A 12,653-nucleotide genomic window follows, 5' to 3' on the forward strand; every position below is an offset into this window, starting at 1 on the left:
AGCGCTAAATGAAAGAGACAAGTAAACTATCAGACACTGAGTTCAAAATAATGGTTATAAAGAAGGTCGATGAGCTCACTGAGAACTGCAAAGAACTGTAAGGAAGATACAAGGAACTTACATCAGTATGAACTACATCAGCATTAGAAAATACATAGACACTCCGTAAGAGGCAAGAGGAAATGAAGAATGCAATTTCTGAGTTGAAAAACACAGTAGAGGGAATTGGAGGCAGGCTAGTTGAAGCAGAGGACAAAATCAGCGAGATGGAGGACAGGTAGAAAGAAATTCCCAGACAGAGCAACAAAATGAAAATAGACTCAAAAAGAATGAAGAGGGTTTAAGGGAGCTCCAGGACAACATGAAATGTAATAATATCTGTATCATAGGGATACCAGAAGGAGAAGAAGAGGAGCAAGGCATAGAAAACTTGTTTGAAAACTTAATGACAGAAAACTTCCCTAACTTGATGTGAGAAAAAGTCACACAAGTCCAGAAAGCAAAGGGGGTCCAAATCAAGACAAATCCAAAGAGGCCCACTCCAAGACACATCATGAAAAATTGGCAAAATTTAAAGATAAAGAGAGACTATTAAAGGCATGAAGGGAAAAACATCTAGTAACATACAGGAGAGCCCCAATGAGGTTATTAGCTGATTACTCAGCGGAAACACTACAAGCCAGAAGGGAATGGCAAGAAATATTCCAAGTAATGAAAAGCAAAGGCTTGAAACCAAGGCTACTCTACCCAGTGAGACTCTCATTTAAAATGGAAAGAGAAATAAGGAGCTTCTCAGACCAAAAGAAAGCTAAAAGAACACATCTTCACCAAATCAGCATTACAAGAGAGGCTAAAGGGACTGTTATAAAAAGATGAAGAAAAAGAGAGAAAGGAACACAAGAACAAAAGGGAAGAAAATGACAATGAATAAGTGCCTATCAATAATAACCCAAAATGTAATGGATTAAATGCTCCAGTAAAAAGACATAGTGAAGCTGAATGGATAAGAAAACATGACCCATATATACTGTCTACAAGAGACCTACCTCAGAACAAAAGGTCTACGCAGACTGAAAGTGAAGGGAAGGAAAAAAATATTCCAAGTGAACAGATCTGAAAAAGAAAAAAGCTGGGGTAGCAATATTTATATCAGACTAAATAAATTCAAACCGAAGGCCATAAAATGAGACAAATGAGGACATTACATAATACTTAAGGGAACAATCCATCAAGTATATATAATCCTTCTACACATACATGTACCCAAAATAGGAGCACCAAAATATATAAGGAAAATCTTAGAGGACTTCAAGAATGATATTGACAACAACACACTCAGAGTAGGGGATTTTAATACTCTCATTGTCAATAGACAGATCTTCCAAGCAAAGAATCAACAAAAATATTGTGGCATTGAACACCACTCACACGCAAATGGACTTAATTGATATATACAGAACCTTTCACCCCAAAGAAGCAAACTACACGTTCCTTTCAAATGCACATAGACATTTTTAAAAAATAGACCACATGGTACATCACAAAACAAGCCTCAACAAATTTAAGAAAACTGAAATCATATCAAACATCTTCTTGGATCACAGTGGTTTGAAACTAGAAACCAACCTCAAGGAAAAAAACTCAAAAACATTCAAATTCATAGAGACTGAATAACATGCTATTAATGAATCAGTTAACAATTAGATCAAGGAAGAAATCAAAAAGATTCTGAAAACAAATGAAAATGAACACATAACAGCCCAAAACCTATGAGACACAGCAAAGGCAGTCCTGAGAGTGAAGTTCATAACAATACAAGCCTACCTAAAAAAGGCAGAAATTTTCAAATAAGCAACCTAACCCTACATCTACAAGAACCAGAGGAACAACAACAAACAAAGTCCAGAGCAAGAGGAAAGAATGAAATAATCAAGATAGAGCAGAATTAAATGACATAGAGACTGAAAGAAAATTCAAAAGATCAATAAATCCAGGAGCTGGTTCTTTGAAAAGATAAACAAAATTAACAGGCCTTTAACCAGATTTATCAAGAAAATAAAATAAAGGACCCAAATAAACAAAATCAGAAATGAAAGAGGAGAAATCACAACCAATACCACAGAAATACAAAGGATTGTCAGAAATTTCTATGAACTAAATGCAAAGAAATTGGACAGCCTGGGCAAAATGGAAAAATTTCTAGAAATATACAGTCTTCCAATACTGAATCAAGAAGAAGCAGAAAGACTGAATAGGCTGACAACTAGTGAAACTGAAGCAGTAATAAAAAAAAAAAAAAAACCCTAGCACACAAAATCCCTGGATCAGGCAGGTTCACAGGCAAATTTTACCAAATATTTAAGAAGAGCTAACACCTATCCTTTTCAAACTATTCCAAAAATTCAAGAAGAGGGAAGACTCCCAAACTCTTTTTATGAGGCCAGTATTATCCTAATTCCAAAACCAGGTAAAGGCACCACAAAGAAAGAAAACTACAGGTCAATATCGCTGATGAACATAGATGCTAAAATCCTCAACAAAATATTGGCATTCCAGACGCAACAGTACATGAAAAGATCATACACCATGATTAATGGGATTCTTCGCAGGGATGTAAAGATGGTACAATATTCACAAATCAATAACCATAATACACCACATAAACAAAATGAAAGACAAAAATTACATGTTCATTTGAACAGATGCTGAAAACCATTTGATAAAGTCCAGCACCCACTTATGATAAAAAACACTCAGCAAAGTGTTAATAGAGAGAGCACACCTCAACATAATAAAGGCTGTATATAAGAAACCTATAGTCAACATCGTACTCAACAGGCAGAAACGAAAAGCTTCCCCCTACTATCATGAAGAAGACAAGGATGTTCACTTTCAACATTACTATTCAACATGATATTGGAAGTTCTAGCCATAGCAATCAGATAATAAAAAGAAATAAAAGCCATCCAAATTGGAAAAGAGGAAGTAAAACTATCTATCATTATTTGCAAAGTACATGATAGTGTACATAGAAAACCCAAACACTCCACCAAAAAACTACTTAACCTAGTAAGTGAATTGGCAAAATAGTGGGATACACAGTCAATATTCAGAAATCATAGGCATTTTTGTACACCAACACAATATCAAAAACAGAAACTAGGAAAACTATCCTGTTTCCTGTAGTAAGAAGAAAAATAAAGTACCTAGGAACAAACCTAACCAAGGAGATAAAAAAACCTGTACTCAGAAAACTACACAACACTAATGAAATAAATTAAGGAAGATACAAGTAAATGGAAGCATATACCATGTTCATGAATTAGAAGAATTACATCATCAAAATGTCCAAACTACCCAAAGCAATCTATAGATTCAATGCAATCCCTATCAAAACACTAATGACATATTTTATGGATCTAGAACAAGTATTCCAGAAGTTTATGTGGAACCTAAAACAACCCAGAATAGCCTCAGCAATCTTGAGAAAGAAGAACAAAGTAGGAGGGATCACAATACCTGATATCAAACCATACTACAAGGCTACTTGTAATCAGAACAGTCAGGTGCTGACATAAGAATAGACACCTAGATGATTGGACAGAATAGAGAGATAAGAAATAAACCCATGTCTCTATGGTCAATTAATATTTGACAAAGGGGGCATGAGCATACTATGGAGTAAAAATAACCTCTTCAACAAATGATGTGGGAAAAACTGGACTGGTACATGCAAACAAAAACAAAACTAAACCACCAACTTACACCATACACCAGAATAAACTCAAGATGGATGAGAGACTTAAATATAAGTTATAACACCTTAAAAGTCCTAGAGGAAAATATAGGCAGGAAAATTTCAGATATCCTATGCAGCAATATTTTTGCTGATATATATCCTAGAGCAAGGGCAATAAAGGAAAAAATATACAGATGGGGCATCATCAAATTAAAAAGCTTCCGTAAGGCTAAAGAAAATGTAATCAAAATGAAAAGGGAACCAACCAAATGGGAAAGCATATTTGCCAACCATGCCTCAGACAAGGGTCTGGTCTCCAAAATATATAAAGAACTTATACAACTCAATGCCAGGAAGACAAACAGTCCAATTTAAAAATGGGTAAAGGACCTGAACAGACACTTCTCCAAGGAGGATAGACAGAGGGCTCACAGACATATGAGAGGATGCTCAACATCATTAGCCATCAGAGAGATGCAAATTAAAACCACAATGGGATAACCCCTCACACCAGTCAGAATGACCATCATAAACAAATCAACAAACAGCAAGTGCTGGCAAGGATGTGGTAAAAAAAGGAACTCTAGTACACTGTTGGTGGGAATGCAGACTGATACAGTCACTGTGGAAAACAGTATGGAATTTCCTCAAAAAACTAAAAATGGAACTGCCTTTGACCCGGTAATTCCACTGCTGGGATTATATGCTCAGAATATTGAAACACCAATTCAAAAGAACCCATGTACCCCTATGTTCATAGCAGCACTATTTACAATAGCCAAGTGCTGGAAACAGTCTAAGTGCCTTTTAGTAAATGACTGGATAAAAAAATGGTGGTACAGTTACACAATGGGATACTACACAGCGGAAAGAAAGAACTCCACCTTTTATAACAGCATGGATGGAACTGGAGAGTATTATGCTAAGTGAAATAAGCCAGGCAGTGACATTTACCTTATGATCTCACCTATAAGAAGAACCTAATGAACAAACAAACAAATGAACAACATAGAAGCAGAGGCAAGGAAACAAGGAACAGACAGATAATGACCAGAGGGGAGGTGGTTGGGAGATAAAGGTGGAAAAAGGGGAAAGACTAGTCAAGGAACATGTATGAATGACCCATAGATATGGACAACGAAGTGGTGATCAACTGCAGGTGCAGGAGGTGGGCTGGGCAGAGGAGAAAAAAGGTGGAAAATTGGGACAGCTGTGATAGAAGAACAATAAAATATTTAATAGAATAAATAAAATAAAACACATCACTAAAAAAGAAAACATTATGGGAAATTGCAAAAATAAACAATTTATAAGTTTTACATTGCACGCCTTCTGAGTACCTCACTTCATCTCTTCATGTAGGCATTGTATCATCTCACATTATCAGAAGAAGAAGAAAATTAGAAACAAAATTAAGAGAAAAAATGATATGATTGACTCTATGTAAAACTATACCCTGATTAAAAACACTGAAAGTCCTAAAGTATTCACCAGGAAGATCCTCATGCAGCAATTATTTCTTGATTTGGATCTTAAAGAATTAATATGAAGCAGAATGCCTCTAGCCTAAGCCACTAGCAGATGTGTCCAACCCATGACCTGTGGGTTACATGCAGCCCAGGATGGCTATGAATGCAGCCCAATACAAAATCCTAAATTTACTTAAAACCCTTTTTTTGCTCATCAGTTTTTGTTAACGTTTGTGTATTTAATGCGTGGCCCAAGACAACTATACTTCTTCCAGTGTGGCCCAGAGACGCCAAAAGTCTGGACACCCTTGCCTTGGATTTTCCACTAGGGACACTGCAAATAGAATTTTGGCATTGGATTCAGGGTCCTACAAGAAGATGACTGATGTGGATTCAAATGCTCTGAAACCATGATTCACATTTTTCATCAACAACAAATCAAATTATTGTTTATCAACTCCCTCATATGACTCAACTTTAGCTATCAATTGAAAGAAATATATAACAGTCATCAATTTATTTGATGATAGTTGCCCCAAATATATGTGGTGAGAGATTTTGTAAAAAATGATCCATATATGTTCTTAACATATGTACTATAATGTCTTATACTGTTGATTTATCCAAACAATAAAACAACATAAATGATATATTACAATCTACAAACATATGAGCTTTAGCATCAGCATACCAGTGTTTTGAATTCTTGCTCTGTTTTTCATTAGTTGTTATCTAAGCTATCAGATTCTCAGAAAAACTTTTTTTTGGCTCAGTTACTTTATAAGGGAGGCCAGAGCACTGGTGAACTCTATTACTGTCTTCTCACAAATTAAATCCCACTCCAAAAAAACCCAATTATTTTCTCATCTGTAAAATAAGAATACAAAAAAGTAACTTATTTATTTAATATTTACGAAAATTAAAAGAGATAATTTATGCAAACTTTAAACTCAATGCCTGGCCCATGTTATGTGCTCAGTAAATATTAACTATTATATAATGAAACAATTCTTTAATTTTTGTGCATCAAAGGACATTATCTGGAAAGTGAAAAGATAATACAGAGGATGGAAGAAAATATATGCAATTCATATATCTGATACGGGATTAGTTTCCAGAATATTTAAATAGCTCTTACAATAAAAAGACAATAACCAATTTTTTTAAATGACAAAGTACTTATATAGACATTTCTCCAGAGAAGATCTACTAATGAGCAACAAATGAAAAGATTCTCAACATCATTAGTCATTAGGGAAATGCAAATCAAAACCACAATAAGGTACCACTTTACTTCCTCTAAAATGTCTGTTTTTTTATTTTAAAAAGATACAAAGTATGGTTAAGGATTTAGAGAAATATTACAAGTGGGACTGTAAATGGTTCAGTCACAGTGGAAAAACATTTAGTGTTTCCTCAAAATGTTAAGTATAAAATTGCCACATGACCCAGCAATTCCACTCCTAGGTATACATATATATACAAAAGAATTTAAAACAGGTAGGCCAACATATACATTTCCACACCTGTTCATAGCAACACTATTAACAATAGTCAAAAGGTAGAAACAGCCCAAATGTCCATTAGTGGATAAAAGGTAAACAAACTGTGGTCTATACATACAATGGAATATTATTAGACTAAAGTAGCTGCAGAAGCTAATACGTGGATGGACCTTAAAAACATGCCAAGTGAAAGAATCCAGACAATAAAATGTTACATATTATATGATTCCATTTATATGAATTATCTAGAATAGAAAAACTCATGGAGACAGAAGGTCACTCTGGCAGTTGTCAAAAGATGGAGTGGAGAAGGAATTGGAAACAAGTTAATGGGTACAGGTTTTCCTTTTGGAGTGATAAAATGTTGTAGTGATTATACAACGTTGTGAATGTATTAAATATTACAAAATTATTTCCTTTAAAATGGAAAACTTCATAGATTCATCTCAATTAAAAGGAAAAGTCAATTTAAAATTCCAGGCTGTGCTCTGGCTGGTGTGGTTCAGTGGATTGAACGCTGACCTGCAAACTGAAAGATCATTGGTTTGTTTCCCAGTCAGGGCACATGCCTGGGTTGTGGGCCAGGTTCCCTAATTCAGGGCATGTGAGAGGCAATTGATCAATGTATCTCTCACACATTGATGTTTCTCTCCTCTTCTTTCTCCCTCCTTTCTCCTCTCTCTAAAAAGTAAAAAAATAAAAATCTTTTAAAAATAAAAATACATATTGCAAAGGAATAAATAAGTCTTATTATTTGAAGACAATTTTCAATGTAGAAAAAAATCCCAAAGAATCTAAAAGAAAAGAAACTCCTAAAACTAATATTTGAGTTCAGTAATGTCAGAAGATATAAGATTAACACATAAAAATTAATTGCATTTTTATCCCTCAGCAACAAACTTGTAACTTAAATTTAAAATGCAATACAAGTTGAAATGTATATTTAGTTATAAATGTAAAAAAGATGTAAAAAAAACTGTATCCTGCTTATTGCAAAATGCTTGTCAAAGAAATTTTAAAAGATTTTTATGTTCTAGTTACTCAACACAGTAAAGATATAAATTCTTGTATAGATTCTTTGTAGATATAAATCTATCTACAAATCCCTATGAAAATTCACCTATGTTTTTGTAGACATAGATAAACTTATTATAGAATAAATGCTGAAAGGCAAAAGAATGGTGATAGCTAAAATAATTGTGAAACAGAAAAAAGCACAGTAGTAGAAATCACTCTATGCAATGTTAAGGCTTACTATTTAGCTACAGTATATAATACAACATGTTAATACCAGGGAGCTACACACATAGACCAGTGAGAAAGAACAGTAGATCTGGTAACAGACCCACAAATATAAGCCCAACTGACATTTAATAAAGATGCAAAAGCAATGCAATGGAGAAAGTATGGTCTCTATCAAAAGATGCTGAATTGGATGTTCTCAGGTGAAAAAAAATCTCAACCTAAACCTCACATCGTTTACAAAAATTAACTCAAAATGGATTGTGGACTTAACTGTAAAACTTAAGCATTATAAAAAAATGAGAAAATCTTTGGTATACAGAGCTAAGCAAAAAAATTATTAGATATGTCACTAAAAACATAAGTAGAAAAATAACAAACTGGGATTTATCAAAATAAAAAAGCTTGTTTTGTGAAAGAGCCTGTTAAAGAAAGAAAGACAACCTACAGACTGGGAGAATATATTGCTAACCATATATTCAACATAGGATTCCTCTCCACAGTATGTTTTAAAATTCTGAAAGTTCAACATTAAAAAAAACCCCAACAGAAAATGGACAAAAGATATGAACAGACATTTTGTAGAAGTGGAAATACAGCACATAAGCACATGAAAATATGTTTAATATTATTAACCATTACAGAAATACAAATTAAAACCACAAGAAAATATAACTACACACCTATTAAAGTGGCTGAAATAAAAGAGTTAAGCAAAGCTTGGGGCCCTCATGCCCCCAAGAAAACATTTAAAATACAACTAGAGATAGACTAAAGTAATTTTATAGGAGCTCTGGAGAGCAGTCAAAGATCTATAGCAACCTAGCAAACACCCAGTAAGGAAAAAGCCACATTCAAATGGTAGAAAGTTTCCCAGGAGTGGCATGGTTGACAGGAAGTAACCCTATTCCCACTTCTCCCTCAGGAAGAAGGGACTGGGCTCACTGAGGGATTGGTTTCTGTCTCACCTGACTCAGAGTTCAGACAAGGAACAATAGCATACCTCAGATCTCAGATGGCAGAAGTCACTGAAGGAAGTGGAGACACAACAGCACATGAAAACTGCAGGGGGAAACACAGACCCATGGACACCTGGAGCAAGAATTATAGGTAAAGGAACACAAAATACCATCTAAGGCCCTGAGAAGCTATGGTGAGATTCTTTGTGAAGTTCACACACTTAAGAGCAACCATGTATTTGAGGAAACGAGGAAAATAAAGGCCCACATACAGCCCAAACAGGATTCATGCCCAGAAAAACCCCAAGGAAATGTTAACTTCACTCTGGGTAGATCTCAAGGCTGAGAATATACCTTGCTAATTACTGAAAGTCTTTCATGCTTGTTTGCAAAGACAAGGCAACATGGCTGTTTTCACACATGCCACTTTTCAACAAACTATCACAAAGCATACAAAGAAACAAGAAAAGGAGCTTATTCAAAAGAACAAAATAAATCTCCAGAAGCCATCCTTGTAAAAACATAGTCCCTGCATGTTAAAAACATAGGATTTTAAATGTCTTAAATATGCTCAAAAAGCTAAAGAAAACTCCAGACATAAAAGTAAGAAAAGCAAAAATATAATACATGGACAAAATAAAAATATCAACAAAGAGATAGAAAGGAGGCAAAGAAAAATTCGAAAGCTGAAAATACAGTAACTGAATTGAAAAAAATCAGTAGGGGTGTTCAACAGCAGACCCAAACTACTGACTACAGACCCTGACTACTTTCAGGAAGAACTGATTGTGGCAATCTTTACATAAAATAAACATATCAAAACACCACATTGTACACCTTAAATACATATAATTTTAAATTTATTATCATACCTCAATAAAGCTGGAAATCAATAAACTTGAAGTCAGTTAATTTGAAATTATTGAGTCTGTGGAAAAAAGAAAAAAATAAAGAAAAGTGTGTATAATTTAAGGAGCCTATGAGAAATCATCAATAGGATCAATAAACACATTATAGATTTCCTAGAATAAGAGAAAGGGGAAGAGAGGTAATTTGAAGAACTAATGACAGAATACTCCCAAAGTTTGAGGAAATATAAAGCTCTACAAAGTCAGGAAGCTCAGCAATTTCCAAGTAGGATAAATCTAAATACATCCATACCAATACAAACCATATTATATTATACAATATTATAACCATATTGACAAAAGCCAAACATGAGATGATGAAGGTAGGAAGAGATGGTGATTGTTGGATAGGCTGGGGGAATGGGAATCAAGCCCCAGAGCATGGCATTGGTACAGTTGTAGCTCTCAGATAAGAATTAAGTACTGGCAAGTATGTAGAGAGAAAGAAACCCTTGGGTACTATTGGTGGAAATGTAAAATTGTGCAACCACTATGGGAAACAGCACAGGGAGCCCTCAAAAAATTAAAACTGTAACTACTATATGATCTAGCAACCCCACTTCTGTGTGTATATCCAAAGGAGATGTAGTCAGTATCTCCAAGAGATAGCTACACTCCTATGTTCACTGCAGTATTATTCACAATAGCCAAGACATGGAAACAACTAAAGTGTTTATCATCATGAATGGATAAAAAAATGTGGTGTGGGGGCCTGAGGCAGCCTGAGCTCAAGCTTTTGGCATCAATGTGCCTGTCATTTCCATGGAGAGAGACTAAGGCAGCTGAGCTCCTGCCCAAGGCATGGAGACTCCTGGATGGCAAGGATATTGCCTTGGTTAGCATGGGTCACTGTCCTGGCTGTAAGCAAGAGGAAGCTGCAGCCTACCTGATCTGCCATCACCCTGACACCTTCAGCAGTAAGCAAGATAGAACAACTTCTTAAAGATAAGTTTGAGTACATAGGTATGAAAGTTTTGTTGTCTCAACTAGGGGTTGTAATGGGCTTTCTTATACTTTAGAATATACAAAGACAAAAGGAGATTCTGATGAAGTTGTTCAAGATGGAGTCAGAGTGTTCATTGAAAAAAAATAAAGGTACACTTTTAGAAACAGAAATGGTCTATGTGGAAGACAAATTACCCAGTGAGTGTGTGTTCAATAACCCAAATATCAAAGGAACATGTGGCTATGAAGAAAGCTTGAATATCTGACCCCGCAGGACTACTCTGGCTGCAAGCTCTAGGAAACGCTGTGGAGGCCCTGGGCTTAGTGAAGAATCACGTGACTGTCCTATTCTTAAGGTTATTTAAGGTTAAACATGATTATTTTACTAGAAAAATAAAGTGGTGTATTTTGGGGAAATAAAAGCCAATGTATTAGATTCCTGAAGTGTATTTGTATCATTTTTAGGGGACAGAAAATGAGAAACCATCACTCTCTTTGGGTCATTTTTTCTGATAGGTAAAAAAAAATAAAAATAAAAATTCCTACCCTGCCCTTAATTCTCTTATAGACTTTTTGTTAGAATCAGTTTCATGAAAGTTGCCTATCTGGGAGGATTTCAGAAAACACATTCTTAACAGGTGTACTGTACTCCATAGATCTCTACTTAGTGGCTTGAATGTGCTTCACCAGACCAGACTAATGGTCCTTAAAATTCAGAGGCAGAAAGTCCTGACTGCTGGGTTGAAATGATGGTGCATTGTTTTTGTACCCAAATTTGGCATGGTCTTTCTACATTTTTATCCAAAATTTAATTGCCAGATGCCTCATTTGCTTACCCTTCAGCAACATCAGCCATTAGATGAAAATATCAAAGATTTTCTTACAATGTAGTGCAGAGTGGTTCTGAGTTATGACATCCAAAGGTGAGAAATGCTTCACTCACCATTTTTTATCCATTTCTTAAGCCACCCTAAGCATCTTCTCAAGGTGGGCTCTCAATCTGACTTAGGTCCTTTATTTGAAAGGTGTCTTACAGGCCAACTAGGCCACCCCCACAATTTTATACCTGAGGGAGCAAAACTGTAAGGAAGCAAAAGGGCTTGTATCTACTTGCACACTGCACAGAGGGAACTACACAGGTCTCCTATTCCATGTAGGTGACACGCCAGCCCAGCTCTCTAAGACAGACAGTGAAGGTAAAAGTGTGGTGATTTTGATAAGACATTTTTTAAAATATTTTTTTCTTTTTCTATTTTTTTACAGATTTTATTTATTTATTTTAAAGAGATGGGGAAGAAGGTAGAAAGAAAGGGAGAGAAACATCACTGTGAGAGAGATACGATACATTGATTGGTTGCCTCTTGCACACCCCCAACTGGGGACCTGGCCCACAATCCAGGCATGTTCCCTGACTGGGCATTAAACCTGTAACTTTTTGATTCATAGGCCAGTGCTCAATCCACCGAGTCACTACAGCTGGGGCCTTCATAAGACATTTTGATAATATTTCTGTGTAATTTAAGGGAGATCATAGTTTTGAGTGAGAAGAGTCTTGTTTTTAAACCCATATATGTGAAATACAATGTTGTTTCTTTTGAACTATGAAACAGTAGTTTACACTACCAGGGAAGAAATTGTAGCAACCAATAAATATGTTTTTGGAATGTAACAGCAATTGTGAAGCAGGACATGGGGCTCTTTTCTTAAATTCTCAATATAAATATACTTTCTGGATGCTAAGTCCAATAGCTACAATTTTTTAATGTAATATTTTAACCTTTTTATTGCCATTTTTCTTAAAGTGTTCCTTTTGTTACTTGGTTATTCATTTTCCTGGGTTTGACATATTCAGTGTTCTATGAGGTGACATACATGTTTTCTTTGAA

General features: G+C 35.2%; 1 pseudogene; it reads left to right on the forward strand.

The window, feature by feature from the left end:
• Nucleotides 1-10,637: 10,637 nt before the first annotated feature.
• Nucleotides 10,638-11,033, forward strand: LOC129082268 (iron-sulfur cluster assembly 1 homolog, mitochondrial-like; annotated as a pseudogene).
• The last annotated feature ends 1,620 nt before the right edge of the window (nt 11,034-12,653 follow it).

The sequence above is a fragment of the Pteronotus mesoamericanus genome, unplaced genomic scaffold, assembly GCF_021234165.1.
Source record: "Pteronotus mesoamericanus isolate MK-2021 breed Mesoamerican mustached bat unplaced genomic scaffold, CSHL_Meso_final scaffold_125, whole genome shotgun sequence".
Classification (NCBI taxonomy): domain Eukaryota; kingdom Metazoa; phylum Chordata; class Mammalia; order Chiroptera; family Mormoopidae; genus Pteronotus; species Pteronotus mesoamericanus.